Genomic DNA, 22,106 nt, shown 5'->3' with positions numbered 1-22,106 from the left:
TCTTATACAGTGTGAGGTATGAAATAACATGAAGATGTTTCTTTCCAGGTTCCAGATTTCACAGTTAATTGATAGAGTGGCCAATTGTTCCATTTTATTTGGTCTCCTCTTTGTGCCTTTCACAGAAGACTGACACACACAATTGTGTATTGGAGGAAGATTCCCCTTGCCCTTAATGCCATAATAGGAAGAATAAAAGGGGTTGCAGTTCTGACCCACTGCAACTGAAGACTGTTATTCGATGTAAATGCAAATGTAAATGTAGTATTTTTCTTTATACCATTGAGTACTCTTAGGAGTGTGTCCTCTGGCATGCTCCTAGGGACTCCTGACCAGAAAAAAAAAATGCACACTCCTGTTCTGAATAATTTGGGAGTAGGATACTCAGGCTGCTATTCTATTGATACTTACTGGTCATATTTTTTGCTGAACATAAGAGGTTTTCTTTTGAGAGAGCTTAGGCCTGCAATGTTAGGTTATAGAGTACAAGCATATACCAAACATATTAACCTGGAATAAACCTCACTCGAATCACAGAATATTGAATAAACTTTGTATAAGATTTTGTTGTTAAAGAACAAGATAGGATACAGCTTGACTCACAAAATCATCAAGAGAATTCTTGTGCTTCCACGTCAGAAAATGTTGATGGGAGAAAGGCTATTCAGAATGGCATCAACACTTTGGAAGTCCTTGCTTCAGAAGTAGTAAGCAGTAAAGCATAAACAGCTAAATAACTACAAATAATATAAACAGTCATATGATTATACAGGTATAATCAGTGTCTGATTTAAAGGATTTGGCATAATAAACTGCTAGCTCTTACTAGCAGTCAGTTGTTGGTGAATTTTATATGCTGCTATGGAGGTATTACAATCCAAAAGTAGTAAGAAAACACAATTCAGCCATTTGTCAGTTTGGTAAGTAGTGGGAGATAACAGCACTTTGAATCTCTGTATAGAATAAGTACAGTAGAAGGACATGTTCAATAGACACAGTTTGCTCAGAGTTGCAGGGGCAGAGGATTTTGAATATGGGAACTTCCTATATCCTCCCCACTCCCCGCAGAACAACTGATTAATTGATAAGATGACTGTCTCCCTTTTAATATTCTTCAGTGACACCAGAAGCATATAGAAGAAAGAAAAACAGAAAGAAACCCACACATTTTTGCTTTGATTCTTCTAATTCAAAGAATTCTAATTTCAACAACATATATTCAAAAATATACATACAAATACACACACACGGACATGTTAATAAATAGGGATCAACAAAATAGTTATCAAGAAAAATAGTTCTACATAAAATTTCAAACTGGTTTATTATGACAAATCCTTTAATTTGTGTTCACTTTTTCCATGATGTATCAGATGAATTAAGCCAAGTACTCTGAATTTATTCCACTCCCCAGATTAATTAATTCTGGCTGCTACTGATATATGCCCACAAGCTCAAAATATGGAGATCAAGCCAAATTCTTTAAGTAAGCTAAACAGAATCAACATCATCATCATCATCATCATCATCATCATCATCATCATCATCATCATCATCCTGTTAAAGGACCCACAACTAACAAAAGTCCAGTAACAATTCCACATTTACCCTGAACCCACAGGCTAGTATTTGTCTTCAGTAGTGAAAAAACCTGATCACAATGGGACTGCAGTTCCAGTAGATGGCCCGGTTCATATACAAGAGCTGGCCGAAGTGCTGATTTTTCTTCTCTCCAATTTGCCAAGGAGATAATCTTTCAATTCTTCTCCTTTTTCCCATATACAGAAAGCAGAATCAAGGATACTCATACAGTAGTATAAAAACACTGCAAAAGGTTAAGTGTGAGGCTGGTGATAGCTGAATGGAAATACCATATATTTGTTCAGTAATTATGCATCAGGATTCTGTTTCTCACACACATACACAGGGTTTAGAACCTGAGTCTTTTCCTCCTGCCGTTTCAAGACAGAGAACTGTTGGAAATTCTTTTCCCAGCCTTGAGATTGCTCAGTGTTTACACAATGGGCTAGTCTGTCCTAAGCAGGGCTGGCTCCTCATTATCAGCTTCAGCCCTTACAGGTGATACCTTTCTTTTCAGGGTGAAAACTGGATGTAGAGGCTGGGGGTGGGGGTGGGGGACTACCCCTTCCCAAACATACATCTATAGTTGTAATTGTACCAACAAGGAGAGTGCTGTGGATTATCCCATTTGTTTACAGGATACTTGATCAGCCTTATTTTACTAGTCCAGATGATTTAAAATACCTTGAATGAGTATATTCAAAATGCAATATTTGAAGGGGATTTCATAACCCCCTTTGCACTAGCTAAGTCTTTATGAGGATCTTCCCTCCACTGATGAACTTTCTTCTCCTTCTTCCTCCTAACACATAGGAGACAATGGGTATTTTTTTCTTCATGGGAGAAGGCCAATGGGAAAGAATTCTTACTACATATTTTATATATTTTATGCTACATCCCTTGGTTGTCAATACATGCCTGACAACTCTCTCTCTCTCTCTCTCTCTCTCTCTCTCTCTCTCTCTCTTTTTCTCTTGCAGTCATTAAGCCTAAGTACTGCTAGAGATTTAATTCATTTCTCAATACCCTATGATTTTGAAGCTTTATCTCTCTTTTTGGATGGCACTTTGCTGTTCCACCCACCTCTCAATTTCATCTGTTCATAAAGCAATTCTCATTTGTGCCTCCCACAATTCTTTCCTCATTTCTGAAGTTTTTGTCCTTTCCTCCCTTCATACATTATAATGTCTCAGGATGATCACTATTATCCTTAATTAGCATGTCTTGCTGTTTTTCATGCATCCCCATCCTCCCCCCAACTAAAAATTGAACCCTAATAGCATCTTTGTCCTTCCATCATTCCCTTCTGCCCACTGAAGAATGCCAGTTACTATTCAGTGAGCATTTGAACACAAACATGGTACATTTGACTATGGAAAATAACTGTATTACAATTGTAAGATGCTGTCTAGGACAGGGAAAAAGAAATCAGGAGAACATAGAAATTAACATTGTTAGCATTCAAGGACATTTAAATGAAATAACAAATATATAATTTTTAGCTTAGATTTAAATTCTTCCGTATGTTGAAAATTATGAGTCTGGTTCATAACTAATGGGCACAGTTACAAAAGGGCCTAACTTCTGCCATTTGAAGCACTGCAGAAGTTATATTCAGGCCACACTAAATAGGTGCCCAAATCATTAGACTGTGTTATTAGCCATATGGAAGAGAAGAACTTCAGTAAATGTGGATGATTCTCTTCAACTAAAGGTGATGATCTGACAATGTGGCATGTTCGTATATACCAGGCATACATCTGAACCATCCTAAAATTTGAAACCTGACCTTGGCAACTGAGTCTTGCAGATGATTAACACATCCATTTTGTACCTTTTTGGTAGAGGAGGAGGAGGAGGAGGAGGAGGAGGAGGAGGAGGAGGAGGAGGACTGAACAGATAAAAATCTGGAATGCTGTGTGGCTGCATATATCTTGTGGCTCATAATACACTATCCCAGGTAAGGAAATGTAACCCTTTCTGCCCCTTTTCCATCCCTCTTATGGCCATGAGGGTTAGTGAAAAATTAAGAGACAGAGTAGAATGCCTTGAGAAGTCCTGCATTTTCATAGCTTATTAGGACCACCTCTGTTTCTGAAAAAGGGAGAGAGAGTTAGGTCTCAATTGAGAAAGGCAGAGAGAATTTTCACAAGATGGAGGATCATGGGAAGCTCGACCCCAAAGACAAGTGTAGTAGAAAGTGTCTTGTAGGAGTGTGGAAGGGAAAGGCTACAGAACTTAGGAGTAGTATCTTTACCAGTTTTTATTCTAGTTATTAGTTGTTCTGGGCCTGGCTACACTCAGCAGGGCACTCATTTTGTGCATAAGCAAGCCTTTGAATGAAAGTTATGCTGTGAAAATATTTACTATATGGTCTTAACATTAAAAATGGGCCAACTGATCTTAAAAGGTTCCCTAGCCTGGGACAGGACATAGTGGAACATTACAATAGTTCTCTCCTTGCTGAACACTTTATCTGGCTTGGTTTACATATGCTGCTATAGAACTGACAGGGGGAACATGTTCGAGGTCCCTTCTATCAAGCAATGTCATTTTGCTGAAGTCATCCATTCTCTGTTGCAGCACCTGGCCTGTGGAATAGCATCTCTCTGAAGATTTGGATGTCCCCCACAATGGTAGCCTTTCATAAGGCACTTAAAACCTGGCTGTACCCACAGGCATTTGGCCTAGGACATTAACAAGCTCTGCTACTTGATTGGTTGACTGATTTATTGTCACTTGGCAAATTGGGAGTCCAGGGTCTCTTGACCCTGAACCTCAGTTATATGGATCATTTTTTTTATAATAGTCTGGCTTTTAACTTTTTGTAGATCACGCAGAGTCATTGTTGAGATGGGTGGCAATATGAACTTATTTATATTTATTTTAAACAAATAAATAAAGTAATACATGAAAACTTACATCCTAAAATACATATTTTACTGTTGAATGCAAAGTTTCTTGGGAAACTAACTTTTTGCCATAGTTATACGTACTCAAAAGGCTGTTCTTTTTCTTTCTTTCTTTCTTTCTTTCTTTCTTTCTTTCTTTCTTTCTTTCTTTCTTTCTTTCTTTCTTTCTTTATCTATCTATCTATCTATCTATCTATCTATCTATCTATCTATCTATCATTATCAACTATTTTACTGGGCTTACAAATTATTCCAGTTGTGAACCAATCTAAACAAGATATAGGTCAGCTTCTGTAAATTACATTTAAAATGATATCATAAAAAGAAGCCAATCAATAATATTATATAACCTACATCTAACATAGGCAACAATAATCACTATGGCTAAGACAATTTTACCCATCAGAAAAGAGAAAAGGGAGGGGAGAGGAAGGTTCTAAGGGCTTAACAAGATAGTTATTGTGAGGATATAAAGATGAAACATGATCAAATCTAATCAGTACAGTCCTTAACTAGAAATATACTTTAGGAGGCCATGAGTTTTAATATGCCCTTATTTGTGCTAATGTTCAAAGATGGAGTGCTAATGGCTCAGGGCAACTTGCAGGATCCCAGGATATTCCTACTCTCTTTTACATTCAGAAAGGCATAGTAACCAATGATTCTCTTACCAAAGGTCTACTCTATCTCTGAAAAAACCTGAGATAGCCCTCCTGTGCCTTTCCTGAATATGAGGAAGGAGGAAGCTGTTTTAGCTGAGGGGTAGATTCAGATAGATATATTGAGCAAATCAGAAGTATCAGTAGCGCAATCCTAGGAGCACCCAGATTAAGCCTACTCTTGGATCATGGAATCTTTTTAAGAGAAGGAAGGAAAAAATTCAACCTCTTTCCCAATAAAAAGTTAAAGGCATTTTAAGTAAATCTCTTTAATTCAAATGTTGTTGGCTGTGACGTTTACTGAACATGTTGAGAGTTTTCTGCAGGTCAGCCTTATGATTTCAAAGGAAAATCTCAGTGCTGACAGACTGCTTTTGGGATGTGGGGTCATTTGAATGTGAACAGCATTTTTGCTCCTGGAAAAGCAATTGGAGCTGAAAGAGTTTTTGCTAAAAATAAGTAAACAGGCACAGAAAAGAATAGTTGTAACAGTATTTCCAGGTTTTTTTCTACTCTAGTAAAAGGGACAGAATCAACTAAAGCAAGCAAGTTCAGTTCAAGTATACATGAGAGAAATGACCCACTGAGGACTCAGACAAAGAAGCATCTGCAAAGCTGTACAATGTAGCAAAACTAGACAGAACTCTAGTTTGACAACGTAGAACATGGTCTCTTACTCTGGTGTAATCTTTACCCTTCAAAGCAATGAATTTGGTTTTACAAAGAAGGACAAATTGGAGAGATAGACAACATATTCTGGAATAAGAATAATATTGCCTTTGCTTTCCAAAAAAAGTATTGAATGTGAAGGATTACTATTCAGAATTTTTAAATCAGGAGGTCCTTTCTAAGCTTGGTTAAACAAGAAAATACATCCTTAATACCTACTGGCTCATTTTTCCTTGTTCAAAGAGTTATGGTGACATTTCTAAATGCTTCACAAAACACCCAGAGGTCAAACTGGCACACAACTGCCACGGCAATGTTGGCTTTGGAAGATAGATATTCTACTCCCCAGATCCTTGTTAAAGTTTATATTGGGCAAAATGCTTTGCTGGTGTAAATCCACTTACTTTGGTAAAGTTATATCCTTAGGGAATTTTGCCCACTTTTAACAGCATTTATATATGTGTGTCTAGAGCCAGTATATTCTGGATGGCTGCAGGCCATTTTGAAAATGATGAGAAATAACTTAGAATATAATTACTTTCCAGGGCTGCCTTGCTTGATAGTATAAATACTACAATTCCACCAGGCTTAGCTCTAATTTGCAGTGGGTGTTACTGCAGATAATTATTATAATTTTTCAAAATTGCCCATGAGATTTTTTACAAAGTCTAGTCCAAATATGTTGCTCCTACACTCATCTATAGTTTCCTTTTGAAGTTAGATCTCAGTGTTACCTAAAACATAAAGCTGCCAACAAATATGGGCACTTTGTATCTCATTTCTACTGATACCCTAATCTCAGTCAGGCATTCCTTATGAGGAACACTTCGCACAAAATCCAGATCAATCGCTTCTGCCCACTGCTGATGCCGCTCAAATAATGTTGGTTGCTGCATTTCCTTGGGTGTTCAGAATGCATATCTGCCAGGTTGACTTCTACAAAAGAAGCTGGTATGCCTACAGCTGTATGCTGCTGAGAAATTCATGCCCAGTGAATGTGCAGTTTGAGTTTCTGTTTCGTTTTAAGAAAAAATCAACAAACATTTGTAAGCATTTTTGTATGCATTTGTATGCATTTTCCTAAGATACCTATTTTGTGTACTGTTTTTCTTTTATTTGCATTTGTTGCTGGACATTCCCCCCCCCCTTCTTTTTTTTGGTTTTGTACCTCCAGAATGGGAGAAAGTGCAGCTATCAGTAGTCCACTTTGCGTGTAAGCTTGGGAAGTATGAATGAAATGCAAACAATTAAAATGCAAATTAAATGATTTTTTTTTAATTCCCATACTAGTAGCCTTTGGGAAAGATGTTGAGTTTACATACTGACCAGAACATACCAGCCAAAAATTCTGGCTGCTAGGCCCTAGCACATATATTAAAGGGCATATAAATATCAGAAGGAAAGAGAGAGTGGTAGAATCCATTTTTAAGTAAAAGCTAGGTGTTGTTCAATTAAATGGAACCTTCAAACAAAAGTTAGGATTAGTCTATGATGATAATCTTTGAAACACAAAGAGCTGCATTTCAAGGAGCAAAGAAAGAAATCCAAGTCACTTTCTGGTTAAGAAAATGAGAGATCATGCAAGCTTATTCTGCCATTTTTGAAAGGAGACATCCTTTTCACATTATGTTGCATGGAAGTCTCAGTTACATTAATAGGAATTATATATGGATTTCAAAAGAGGGGAATGAGATTTTCAGGGAGTCAAAAGTGAGCTTGTCCTGAGCAATTGCTCCTTGACACATCATGCTATGCCAATTATCAAAGGAAGGCCTGGATCAAAAACAAGATAAGCAATTTATACCACCTAACTGTGTCTAAGCCTATTACCATCCTTCCAAATGCCATACAAGGACCGTTTCTTTTGAAGCCATGAAGCCTGTGTTTATGGAGTACATGTTTAGTCAAATCTATTTGTACTGGTGTGTTAATTCATGCTGTTAACATTACCTTTTATTTTGTTGGGGCAGTCAATACATTGCTTCCTCCTGCCAAAGGGAATCTCTCTCCTTCTGGATCTTGCAACTTCATTATAAATACTACAGATTACACATCTCAGAGGATATAAGACTGGCCAGAATGTTTTTATAATAATTCAAGACAAATAGTTACTGCTTTTTTTTTTTTTAAAGGGGAGGACAAGGTAAAGTGGAGAGTTTTACCTGCTGACCTCTGGATCTGGGCCAGATTAAAGGATTGAATTGCTAGTTAATCAAATGTAAAAGTCTCCAAGATCTGTTTCTGAGTACTTTCTAAGGTGGACATTCTTGTCTAGATGACTCTTTTTATCAACATCCATTTACATGTATGTTTAAACTAGGTATGTTTAGTTTAATGAAGAGGACACTGAGGGGAGACATGATAGCCATCTTCCAGTATTTGAAGGGCTACCACAGGAAGAGGGCATCAATTTATTCTCCATAGCACCTGAGGGTAGGACAAGAAGCAATAGGTGGAAGCTCATCAGAGGGAGATCCAACCTGGAAATAAGGAGGAATTTCCTGACAGTGAGAACTATTAAACAGTGGAACAGCTTGCCTTCTGGAGTTGTGGGTATTCCATCACTGGAGGTATTCAAGAAAAGATTGGACAACCTTTTGTCCAAGATGCTATGAGGACTTCTGCCTTGGGCAGGGGGTTGGACTAGAAGACTTCCAAGGTCCTTTCCAACTCTATGATTCTATGATTCTATATCCTGGTTGTATGGCCTGCAGCCCACAAGATTCAGTGTTTTCTCAGTTTTGCCTCAGCTGCCACCCAGTTTTGGTAGGTAGGTAAGGTATTTTACTTCTACTTTATTGGAAAACTTAATAATTCTCATTCATTTTGCCCCAGTTGCATCATCCCAAAGATGATTCTGAAATTCTGCCAAGAAAACCAGTAGCTGGGACTTTTAAAAAGAAGCAGTCCAGACCTAGACGTTTAATTCAGCAAAACCCTGCATTTACATTGCTGAAGAAGTGATAAAAAGGCAAAACAAGAAACAATTTGCAAATGAATAAAACTTGCAGGAGGTTCATTGCCAAGCACTCTTAGCTCAGGTATTGCTATTTCACGTGGCAAGGCACAAATATTTGGTTGAGAGTTACATGGAATGAAAAACACAGGCACGTTAAACTTTAGTTGGCAAGGTGGAAAACATCATCAGACAGCTCCTTCTGTCCTTGGATGTGGAAACTGAATATGTTTAGCTAGTAGACAGACAAGCCAGTGTCATTTCAAGGAAGAAGACACTTCATTCCTGCCATATCCTTGGCCCAATTTAGTGGTAAAAATGCTAGTCCTTAATGACACTGAAACGGTTGGTGGATAATCAACAATTCCCTCTCTCACAACTTGTTCCTGAAGAAATCTCCACCTGCCCTTAAGACTATTGGCCATTAAGCCAACATGTATGGTCAGAGTATAGCGGGCATGATTGTAGTGCCAAACCATGATTTTTAATTCTGATCCTTTTATTATATATTCGGTGATGACTAGCTAAGACCCTGAGTGTGGAAGGGTAAAAAAGGAGTACAGAGGAATAATCCTTGGCTTGTGAAGAGCATAAGGAAGGTGACCTTGGTGGAAATATGCAAGAAACATTACCTAGGAAAAGGGGCTGAAACATTTTTTTAAGTCCCAAGAAATGAGACAATATTTAGAACTGGCTTAGGCTCCCTGATTTACTGGGGTTTAAGAAAGGGTAGGAGGTACAGCACAATTAATTTTGCAAGAATCTGTTCATATAGCCTATCTCAGTAAAGTGTAGTTCTAGTCTTTCTGTGGAGTTAATTTTCTGGTCCAGTCTACCTATTGGGGCTGACAGTTTGCTCACAATTGTTAACCACAGTTGATAAAATGGCAACCCACAACCTAGGTTGATCCTTTTTTCAAAGTATGAATAAATGCCAGATTTTATTTCACAGAATGAATTGCTTTTCCACAGGCAGAAATTCTCTAATAGGCCAATCACCATCCATTCACTAGCCAGTCTCCCAGGCTCATCATCTTCAGGGTGAAGTGGTATGTATTACAATACAATAAGCACTCTTACAGCAATCACAGGTACCGTGCTACTGAAGGTCAGTAGAAATGTAGGGCTAGATAGACCAAAACACATGGGATATAATCTCTCCAAAGCCTTTTTGAAAACAAACAAAACAAAACTTTTTTTTTTCATTATTTCAAAAAGACTGAAACAGTGGCTAAGGGAAGGGAATCAAAGTTTGCACTGAGGAAAACTAAGCAGTTTAATGTTCCAGGGATTCCATGCCTTTTAATATGTTAATTAATCATACATATAAAGGGCATGAAAAGTAAACTGATGAGATTGGCAGATGAGCTCAAGGCAAACATTCTGTAAGTTTCTTAGCTGAGAGATGGCAAGTGCCCCATGAGTTTAACCACAGGGAAGGGCATGGCTCCCATCTGCCATTTGCTTGCTGATAAATCATATCATACTGTTTAAGTAATCCATGAAAAGTTCTGTCAGGGATGTTTCAAAAGCCGGAGCATAGGAACATGGTAGATACCAGGGTGGTCCAAGATCAGCCTTGCATTTGACAGCAATTTCAAAGAATCGCCAGATTGAATCAATTTTCTAAATTGAGCCATTAAATTGATTGGAAATGTCCAATCAAATTAGAAGCGTCTGAATTGATCTGCAGCAATTTTAAATGATATCATGATTTGATAGCGTTTGGGGTGTGTCTGACATTGGCAACCATGTAGCAATTATTCCTTTTAAATATGCACAGATGTGAAGAGCTGGAGTTTTGTGGTGTGATGGCACTAGCTGGCAATAAAGTTATCACCTCATTACATTCTATACATTTGGGGGGGGGTCAGATGTGCTTTTATTTATCCGCATTATTTGCATGTGTGTATGTGTGTTTGCATGTGTTGTGTGTTTTTTTCCCTGCAAGAAGTTTCTTGTAATAAGCAGAAAGTTCATTTGAAGAGAAGCTGAGAAAGACAAATTATTCAGCTGCTCTCTTTTTTTGCCCTGACTTGTTCATTCTTGTGTATGAGCAAATCTGCCTTTCTCTAATCCATATATTATTAATCCTCACGTAGTCTCCTGTCTCTCTGTCGTCTGCCTCAGCTCCCCATTCATCCCTTTTCATTTCCTTCTATTTTGCTCCATACCCTGCCATATTTTTAAGAGCAAAGCAAAAATAATTCCTTTGCTACTTAATTGTTCGACTCAACTGAATGACTGCTGTCTATGTGGCTCTTGGATACTATGTCTGATGTAAGACTACTGGACACAGAATACAGCTTTTCTTTATATCACTGGGCATTTTATACACAACACTGGTAATACACATCTCAGAGCTATTTTCTTTTAAAGAATGGACTGCCTAGTCTATGATGAACTCTTGAGTCAAAACCATATTCTCAGGGCAGAATTTAATCTCTTGACAATGACTGAGAGATTTAAGATTTTAAGATAACTTCTTAGGTTTTTTATGTTACAATTTAATAGTACATACTCTTGGATCAAATCTTACATTTAACTTGTGTATGAAAGAGATTGTCAGTCTCAATACATTAAGTGAATGGGAGAAAAGGTTAACACAATGGAGTTCTTCCCAAATGTATATCACTTTACAATTAGATCAGAGAATTAGGGAAGCTTATTGCTTCTGTAATTATGATTATAGAAGCTTTCTGCTTCCTGCTATAGCAGGAAAACAGGGCATCAGATTTAGGGAGTAAGCTCACTAGACAAATGAATACGGAATGGAAATAAGAGTTCGATAGAAGAACTCAACAGGAAAATATAAAAAGGAGTCTTAAAATTCCCTTCTTATGGTGTGCACTTGATTAACTCAAGAGCCTCAGAAGGAAACAAGAAGAAATAGAAGTCTTCTACAGGTGTTGCCGTAAGAAGCAAAAGTGAAGATGAATGAACAGAAGTGCAGTTGTAATCTGCTATGCTTGAGGCACATTTATTGTATATTCCTACCTGAAAATGAGGTGGACTGCTACAACTGCATTCTTAATATAGATAAAGATCAGAATCATGATAATTGGAAGCTCACTACTATGAGGGGAAACAAACAAACAAACAAAAAATACGTGCAGATCAGGTCCATCAGTTGTAAAGTGTGCTGAATTCCAGAAGCACAGACCTAAGAGATGACAGAACGGCTGTCAGACTTACCAAGTCCATTGAAAATAGGTCCTTCCTGCTAATCCATGTGGGGACAAATGTATGTGAAGATCTAGGAAAGATGCTGAGGTGATCTTATACACCCACTCTTGAGTCTGATAAATGCCACCATGATAAGGGGACTGACGTGTTTTTATAAAATGATCAATACCGAGGTATTTCAAAAGCAGTAGCAATTTTTTTATTTATAGCCTTAGCTTATAGAAACCATTAGGTGTTTTCAATAAAATGTTAACTTTATAGGGTTTCTCCCTTTTATATACAAGTATGTATGTACTATATGTAGTTACTTATGCATATATTAATGGTGGGGTGTATTTTTAAGTTCTGTGACTTGGTCTTAGACCATAAATAAGGAAAGGAAAAGGAAAAGGAAAAGGAAAAGGAAAAGGAAAAGGAAAAGGAAAAGGAAAAGGAAAAGGAAAAGGAAAGGTGTTTATTATGTTAGTCCTTCAAGGTAGGCCAGATCAGGAAACTGACTCCACATGTTTGACTGGAACTACATTTTATTGATATAGGCTATAGTGACAGATTCTTGAAAGCCTGACTCAGTTTTCCCTTCCTTCCCTCTTATATTCTGGAGAATTAGGGTGGAGCCAATCTGAGCTGCTTTTTCATGCTTTCACTGTTTCTGGGGCTGAAAGTATGCTTTTGTTTATATAACTGTCATCTCTGCCTAGTTTTTCGAAGGTCGTCTCTGTGACTCTATACAATTATCAGCATCTGCCCAACCAAAAAGATGATGCTTCCAAAAACAATTTTAAATCTACCAAATGGGCATATATTAGTGATGGGAGACCTTTAATTAACCAAATGTCTGTTGTGAGATGAACTCTTCCACTGTGGTCCTTCCAGGAAGTTCCCTCCTTGTCTTGCTGGCAATACTGTCTTTGAAAGAGTGGAAGAAGGCCCAAGAGGATCAACTATATTTGATTGAATACTTGTCAAGATATAAGACATAACTGAGGAAATGAAAATAACAGAAATATTGGGAAGAGCAGCCATGTTATACTGAAGTTCTTGATTCCAAAGGAAGAAAAAACTGAGCACCATCAAATATGTAGCTTGGACTCCAAAAAATTTCAGAGCGATGGTATGGAAGATTCCACATCAGGAAAAACAAATGGGAAAGGGATTGCAAAATGAGCTGGAATTCCTCAAAAAGTTGATACTAAATGGTAAATGGCAAACATTTCCAAATCTGAAACAAGCAAACAAAGAAACATATTGCAAGTGGAAACCAGGACAGTTGACCAAGGAACCATTCTGGTATCCCATAATGATAGAAATGGCATCAGGTTAGTGAAGGATTCTAAGAACAATAACAAGGGTTTCTTTGGGTATTTGCAAATAAAAGGAACAGAAAAGAAGCAGTATGTCAGTATGTCATCATCTATCAATGGCAATATTTACAGTTACAATATTTGTTAACATCATTGTTTGGACCAGCAGTATTTTCAGTTTCTGAAATATCTGAGATACTAGAACAACTTGTTAAATCCTTTAAAACTAACCTCCCCCCCCAAAAAACCCCCAAAACCTGTACTATTAGTTTTTAGAGGTATTTGTTATCAATAAATCAATTTGATATGCAGATGTTCAGAAATGAGCAGAATAAAGAATTAAAGGTTCCTATATTGCCTAGACAATGAGAGAGCATTTTAATTTCTATAGCAAGAGTGTCAATGGACCTCAAATTACAACTTATACAACAAAAAATAATATTTAGAATTTACTGGACTCCATTACATTTGTATAGAAAAGGATTGTCAAAAACAGCATTTTGTTGGAGATATAATAAGGAGTTTAAAGTGTATGTTCTTACAATGTCCTACACTTATTAAATTTTGGGAGAAAGTAGTAGACTATATAAATATGACTGTGCAACAAAAGCTAAAATTTTCAGAGGATAATATTCTTTTGAACTATATAGCTAGTACATGGAACTAGACAACCAGACAATGTAAATGGATTCTCTGTGCCCTTACTATGGCCAAAAGGCTGATATTACAGCATTGGACAGATAAATGCATAACTCCATTTATTCAAAGGACTGAAGACCTGATTGCACTTGCCACCTATGAGCGGATTGCCTATAGATGTAGACTTTGTATGGACAAGTACAATGAAATATGGGACTCATTTATACAAAATACAGTTGGTTTAAAAAAAAAGATAGTTATATAAATGTATTAGAAATATATACGTACTTGAATAATACTAGCATTAAGTAAGTATATATAGAATTGTAATTCTTCACTGTTATAATGACAGATTAACATTTTTTTCTTTTTCTTTGTTGTATTTTACTTTTTTGTTAAAGCACTTAAAAAATAAATAAAAGAAGCAGTATGTCAGCTGGTCAATAAAAATGGTAAAATGCTGACAGATAACCATTGCTTATTTGTGGTTCTTCATAAAACCGGAGTGAGATATCAAGCAAAGTGTCCCAAGATACAGTCTTGGGCCCAGTTCTCTTCAGCATTTTTATTACTAATTTGGATGAAGAAGTAGAGGAAATTTGCACAAGCCTGGAAGATAAATGTAATGAATGACAGAGTTAATTACCTTTTTTTTTTTTTTTTGGTAAATCAACGATGTTAGAAATATCAGTGACAAGTCAAATATAATTATGTAACATATCATTGTGGATCACTTAATAAGGCACAATCTGCTGCAATTAAAAATGAATAAAAATAAAGTAGGAAATATTGTATTATTCTGATTTAATTCAAAAATAAACTCTGATGTTCTATATGTTGACCATGTGCTTTTTACTTCAAAACAATCACCCCAAAGGAATAAGTGATGAATACCCAGGTCGTTTATTTTATTTTTAACTTTTTAACTTGTCATTTTTTCTCACAAAGTAGAAACAAACATGAAAATAACAATATCTAAGACGGTCTAAAGCTACAACTTTATACAATTTAGCTGGAAAAAAGCCCCACTTAACTCAGTGGAACTTACCTTTGGGTATATGTATAAGTGTGTGTGTGTGTGTGTGTGTGTGTGTGTGTGTGTGTTTGTGTGTGTAGTAAATTATCATTAAAATCCCCCACTGAGAGATAGATTGGGGGAAAATAATTAAATCTAAGTGTGTATGTGTGTGTGTGTATACACACATACACACAAACAGAAGAAAAATGTAAACACTTCAGGCTGAAATTCTTTCTACTATGCTAAGTTGTTTCTCAGATTTATATATAAAATACAAACATTCAGGTTATTAAGATATTCTGAGATGGTGATATCCAGAGGAGGAGGAACTATCCAGAATCAGACCTGCACCCTGGGCTTCAGAAGAATGGATTTTGATGAACTCTGAGGGGAAATAGCTTGGATCTAATTTGAAATCCTGAAAGAGAAAAATGTCCAGGAAGGATGGGAAATTCTGTGAAACAAGATAATGAAGGTACAGTCCCAAAAATCCCAGAAGTAGGAAAAATGGGAAAAATCTAAAGATGCCAGCATGAATAGATGTAGATTTCTTTAAAATGCTGATGAGAAAAAGGGGCATGTACAGGAAATGGAGGAAGAATGCAAGGTAGTCTCCAGAAACAATAAGAAAGGTATAAAGGGGCTGGTCTTTGATTGTGCTGCTGCAATTCCCATCTTGACTTTTTTGACAACCCTGCCCTCACTCCCCCTCCTGTTTTCTTTTCTTTGGGGACCTTGAACTTTATGTGAGGGACTCTTTTGAAATTCTATACTCCCTAATGTATTACCAACTGATTTAAGAAAAAAATATTTGAAAAAAAAATGGCTTTGGAAGAATGTATATGTTGGGCAAAATGCATACATTTCAAGTATTGCAGGAGAATATGTTTATGGACATTCATACAAAGTTAAAGGAAATTACAGAGTTACTAGTAGATAGACAAATAGTAGATTTATCTGTCTCTACAACACTAGTCTTCAGTCCAGTTAGCTGTCACAAATATCAATTACTTTAGCTCTCATTTGAATTCTTCTTTCCATGATACTCCTGTAATGATTGTATAAACCACTTAACATTCAATCCTTAAAGGTAGCAGCCTTACATTCAGTAATTTCATACAATAAGCTCTGAAGCAGAACACATGGAGAATGCAAAGAAACAGCCGAAGCCTACAGGTAAGAAGTCAGAGAGTAGGTGTCCTAGGAAGACAAAGGCAGGAAGGAGACTTTCCAAAGTGAGCAAACTCACAAATCAAAAGCAGGCAGAGTGAGAGATAAAACAGCAACACAGAATAAATTTGTAATTGTATACCACACTGCTCCTTTTGGTAGTTGGTGAAGTGCTGAAGAGTTAGTGCAACTTTAGTCACGTTTTCAGCAGTGAGGATCATAGTAGGATCATTTCTGTTCTCCAGTAACTGGGATCGAGATACATGTCCCTCCAATACTGATTTATCCATCCCTGCTGCAGCATTAAATATGTATTCATATGCGTGTGACTTCCATGCACAGTTCTATACTTAACGTGTAATAGGGCAATGTCTGAACCTTGTTCTGGAAGTGCTAATATGAGGTTATTTCTAGACTATTATTTTAATTTATTCTACATTAATATTTTCTTGGCATTCCTGAGTGCAAGTCTTTTATATCTTTTACTCTGACCTTAAATGAAAAGAATAATCAGCAGAATGAAGGTGGGATAAAAATTTTATGAATGCTTTAGTGAAGTCATTGCCATCCTTCAGTGGAAGAAAGACTAGGCTCTGAATATGCAAGCAAGGCTCTCCAATCTAAAATGGATAGGAATCTGGGGAAATGTGGTCCATAAATTCATCCAGCCCCAGGTTGCTTCATCTTGCACAAGCAGTATTTATGCAGCAAATATCCATTGATCTTTCTGACCTTGGCAGCAATTATTTTTCTGTAGAACCAGCTGTTCTTGAACAATTCATGCAATTCATATTCACTTTTCTTCCAACATAAATAATATGAGCAGCACAAAGAAGATAATCCTAGAGGTCAACTTTGTCTTTCAAATTGATTTTGACACAGTACAAGTTGGGATCTCCTAATCCCATCTTGTTTTTTGAAGAAAATCATTTCTTCATAAATCTTTATTATACTAGAGATATTGTTAATCTTTTTTCCAAGTTCAGATTTCTTCCTCCAGGAGGTAATTTTGGAAGATGGAAGTTATTTTGATTACCTGGATGACTGCTTGATGCTTTTAGTCACTGAATTCCTTTGGAAGATACTGCAAGAAATGAACATGTCTGCATAATTTCCAAAATCCAGTTGGACCTAAAACGCTCAGCAACTTTCTTCCTTTCATAGTTACTACCGTTTCTTCTCTATCTGATCATGAATATCCTTATAATAAAAATATCTTTCAATAAGTATCACACCTCCTCTTTCCTGAGCAATTGTTGTCTAAACTGGATCTCCCCCAATCTAAAATAAAATATATATTCATTACATATTTTGTAAACCATTTTATTACATATGTATTATTACATATATAGTAAACCATATATACTATGAAAGAAATTCCCAGTTTCAAACAAATTAAACTGAACCACAGCATGAACTAAATAAATAAAACCAGGAAGAATAATAAGACCAGTTTGGTGGTGAATGAGACAGACTAAGGCAGCAGATCTGACATGTATTATTGAAATTTGTCTGGATGAAGATGTTGATGTTACCTTGTCTGAAATCTCCCTTCCTTGGTTTCTGGTCTATCAGCAACCTTGATGCCAAGGTCATAGAGGGGGGATGGCTTCAATTGTGAGTAACATCTTACCTGTGATCAGGCCCTCTGTTCCTGAGATTCAGGGTGTAAGTGAGTATGTTAGATTGGGTTGTAGAGACAAACTTGGGATCCTGTTAGTGTACCAGGTGCCATGCTTCCCAGCATAATCCCTCCCCAAGCTGCTGGAGCTGGTGTCTGGGCTCCTGGTGGAAAGCCCCCATCTTCTGGTGTGGGGCTTCAGTCTCCTTGCCCTGGGGGCTGACATAGATAAGGCCCAGGTGTTTATGGCCTCCATGGCAACTATGGAGTAATCTCAGTTCTGTCACATGTATGTGATCATATACAAATATCATTTCTATTTTGGAGCAAACATTATGTCATCTGGAGGGGGAGGAGATTTCCATCAGTCCATTCTTATAGTCAGGTCATGCCCTGATCCAGGTGTGATTAAGAGCCACACATGATTTCCATGGGGCAAAGCAACCTACTCAGATGGTCTGCCCCAGATGCCTAATGGATCCAAATGGTTTCAGAGAGGACTTCGGGAATTTATCAGCTTTCTGTTGGGCAGTTTGGTTCAGTACCTCATGAACCACTGGCATGGGACACAATGGCTCCTGAGCAGCCTTTTTGTGGAGGCCAATCTTGGTTGATGTCTTGGTTTACTAAGAAAATGAAGCACCAGAAACAAAGCTATTTTAATCATATCATGGATAGTTTAATATTTTCTTCTTTTATCACATGAGTTGCCAAGAGATATTAGGTTGGAGTGGGATATAAATGCAGTAAATGAATAAATACGTCATAGATATCAAATAATCTACCCACCAAAGATTTCAAAATGATCTTAAAATATCTGAAAGAAACAAGATCTTCATGATTTGAAAAATGAGATAGGGACTAGTTGAATAACCAGTGACTACAATCAGCATTTCAGTTGCTACTGGAAAGGCCCTTTCATTAGAAAGATGACTGGCAAAAATCTCAGGATCTCAATGGGTAATGAGAGTTCTGAATAAGAAATGGAAAGAAGCTATTTTCCAGGTGATCTGGGCCCAATTGTATAGTGCTTTAAAGATTAAAACTGGTGTTTTTATTTGTGCTCCAAAAGGCAGCTGGTATTAATAGAAATATATGTATGTATGTATGTATGTATGTATGTATGTATGTATGTCCTGGTGATATCACAACAAGCCAAGGAAACTGAAATGAAGCAGGAGAATGACTTATCAATTTCTACCAGTCCAATGATTTATTCATTGCTGAAACAGTCTTCAAACAACCAAAGCAACACCTATAGGCATGGGCATCACCAGATGGAGTACATAGAATTTAAAAGAACTATGTTATTGGCAAAAGGAGGTGGAAGAGCTTAGTTGTAACAGTAAATACAACAAACAAAAAACCAACAACAACAACAAAGAGAAAGTCAGTTTGGTGTAGTGGTTAAGGTATTGGCCCAGAAACCAGGAGACTGTGAGTGTTAGTCCCACCTTAGGTATCAAAAACCAGCTGGGTGATTTTGGGCCAGTCACTCTCTCTCAGCCCAACTCACCTCACAGGACTGTTGTTGTGGGGAAAATAGAAGGAGGAAGGAGTACTGGTATGTTTTCCACCTTGAGTTGTAGAAAAAAAGGTGGGATAAAAATTAAAAAAACAAAAAACAGATGTGGCCAGGGACCAAGGATGGAACAGATTATGAACTACTAATGTGCAAGTTCATTGTTAGGGAACCAGCAAAACTGGGCAGTGAAATCATATCAATTGTTAAGGTTAATGTGAAAAGAGACTGCCAAAGACCAAGAAACAGAAGAAAGTAAACTGGATGGCAGAACAAATTATGGAAGTAGCCAAAAAGAGGAGACAAATCCAAGAAAGACAGTTCTCAGGAAGGAACTTAACAAAGGATTTCAGACAGCTGTTAGAAGAGACAAGAAGCAGTATTACAGTGACATCTGTAAAGACACTGAAAATGGAAACAGACAAGGAAAGTCTTTCAAAAGATCTCTGAACTCAGAAGGAGGTTCCAACCTTCAATTGGTCTGCTAGTGGATGCCAATGGACAGATAGTAACTGATTGAAAGGTGATCAAAGGAAGATGGAAGGAATATAGTGAAACATGTACAGTAGAGATGTCAACATCCAAGATATCTTAGAAGATATTCCCTACTTACAAGAAGCTCTAGTGCTAGGAGATGAAGTTAGATCAACACTCCAGTCATTACCAAGTAGGAAGGCTACAGGAACTGATGGAATATCTACGGAACTATGGCAAACAATAGAAGAAGAATCTGTAAAGGTTCTAATCAAACTATGCTAGCAAATCTGAGGAATAACACAATGGCCAACAGTTTGGAAGAGGTCAATCACATACCAGTCCCTCTATTAAGTGCAAACTATCATACAATATGCTTAATTTCAGATGCCAACAAAATAATGCATAGGATCATTGAATGCAGACTAGAGCTCTACATGGAAATGAAGATGCCAGATGTTCAATCTGGTTTTAGAAAAGACTGAGGAACATGAGACATTATTGCTGATGCATGCTGGTAATTGAGAAAGCCCCCAACATACCAAAAAAAAAAAAAAATTCACTATGTTCTTCACTGATTATAGAAAAGGCTTTGATTGTGTTGATCATGTCAAGCTGTGGAATGTGCTTAGACAAATGGGAATCCCAGAACATCTCATTGTCCTCATGCAAAACTTATACACAGGTCAGGAAGCCAGCGTCCAGACAGAATATGGCCAGTCTGGCTCCAGGTTGGCAATAGAGTGAGGCAAGAATGTACACCCTCTCCTTACTTATTCAAACTATACACTGAATATATACTGAAGGAAGCTGGATTGGAAGATTAGTGTGATTTAAAAATTGGAGGAAGAAACATCAATAGCCTATGCTATGCTGATAATACTACTATTAGAACTGAAAATGCAAATATCTGGAAGCTCTAGTAATGAAAGTGAAGGAGCACAGTGAAAAAAATGGGACTAAATAAAAAGAACAAACTAATGACAAGAAATGCAATAAGCAGCCTTGGAAAAGACAATGAAGATAGTAAAGTGATAGATAGCTTCTGCCTTTTAGGATGAACTATCAACAGTAAAGGAACCAGCAGTCGAAAAATATGTCACAGGACTAACACTTGGTAGAGTAGCAGTGAAGGCCTTGAAAAATATTTTCAGAAGCTGTGATGTGTTTATACCTATATAGATCAGAATAGTCCAGGCAATGTTTTTCCTTGACACTCTAAGGAAGTGAAAGTTGGATTTTGAAGAGGCAGGATAGGAACAGTATGAATGATTTTGATCTTTGGTGTTAAAGAAGATTCCTGAGAATACCATGCATAGCCGAAATAAATAAACAGATGGATCATTGAACAAATCAACCCAGAGTTCTTATCTGAGGCACAAACCACCAGCTTAGTTTATCATACTTGAGACACATTATGTGAAGACCTAGCTCTCTTGACAAGTCTATAACACTAGGAAAGATGGAATGAAAAAGAAGAGGATGACTGGCAGCAAGGTAGATGGACTCAGTTACAGTGGTGATGAGTATACCACAGAAAGACCTAAACGAACAGGTGGGGACAGGTCATCTTGGAGAAAATCTCTCTACTGAATATGGTCACTAGTACTGATTTGATGACACAGAATTAATCAATCCAATGGGGCATTAATAAAGAGAAATAAATAGCCGCCCTTCAGTAATTCTTGTCTTGGTAATTTCTTAATGGGATATTACAATGTATTATGCATGGGGCTGCCCTTGAAGATGCCCAACAATTTAATTTAGAATAAAATATGATTGCTAGAATTCTACACTGGATCTGGGCCATGTGCTCATATGATGCCAGTAGAAAACAAGCTTTCTTAGCAGTGTCCCCAGCCCTGATCTGGAATATTCTTCCACAGAGGTACACCTGATGCCTCCTTTATTATTTTTCTGGAAGTGGATGAAAACAGTTTGACTCTTCCAGGCCTGTCAGGATGCTAATAGAGAAATATCTTCATAGTCATGGGAAACCTGACTTTTTAAAACAGGGCTCCTTCTTCAGTTTTACCCCTTATCTTTTATGCTTTTTACCTGTTATTTTTAGTTTTAGTTTTAGTTTTTACTTCAGAATTTAAACTGTATTTTTACAATTTGTTTGCTACCTTGGGAAAACTTTTCTTTTGAAGGAGGCTTTACAAATTATAAAAGTAAAATAGTAACCCAGAAAAGGAAGCCACAGCTTTGGGAGCAGATATCATTCAAAATAAATATGCTATCATCTTTGGTGGACATGTAATAAGGCTAAAACATTTTGGACCCAAATCCATATATTAATTCAGAAGACCTTGAAGGTTAATATATAGTTAAAGCCAGAGGCTTTCCTTTTGGGACTGATGGACAAACAATTGGAAAAAGCTCCCAGACCTTTGTT

This window comes from Python bivittatus, unplaced genomic scaffold (genome assembly GCF_059951505.1).
Source record: "Python bivittatus isolate LINGU-HERP-01145 unplaced genomic scaffold, Pbiv_v1 ctg000020_np1212, whole genome shotgun sequence".
Classification (NCBI taxonomy): Eukaryota; Metazoa; Chordata; class Lepidosauria; order Squamata; family Pythonidae; genus Python; species Python bivittatus.
The sequence above is the reverse complement of the archived record's forward strand: the minus strand, read 5'-3'. Positions refer to the sequence as shown.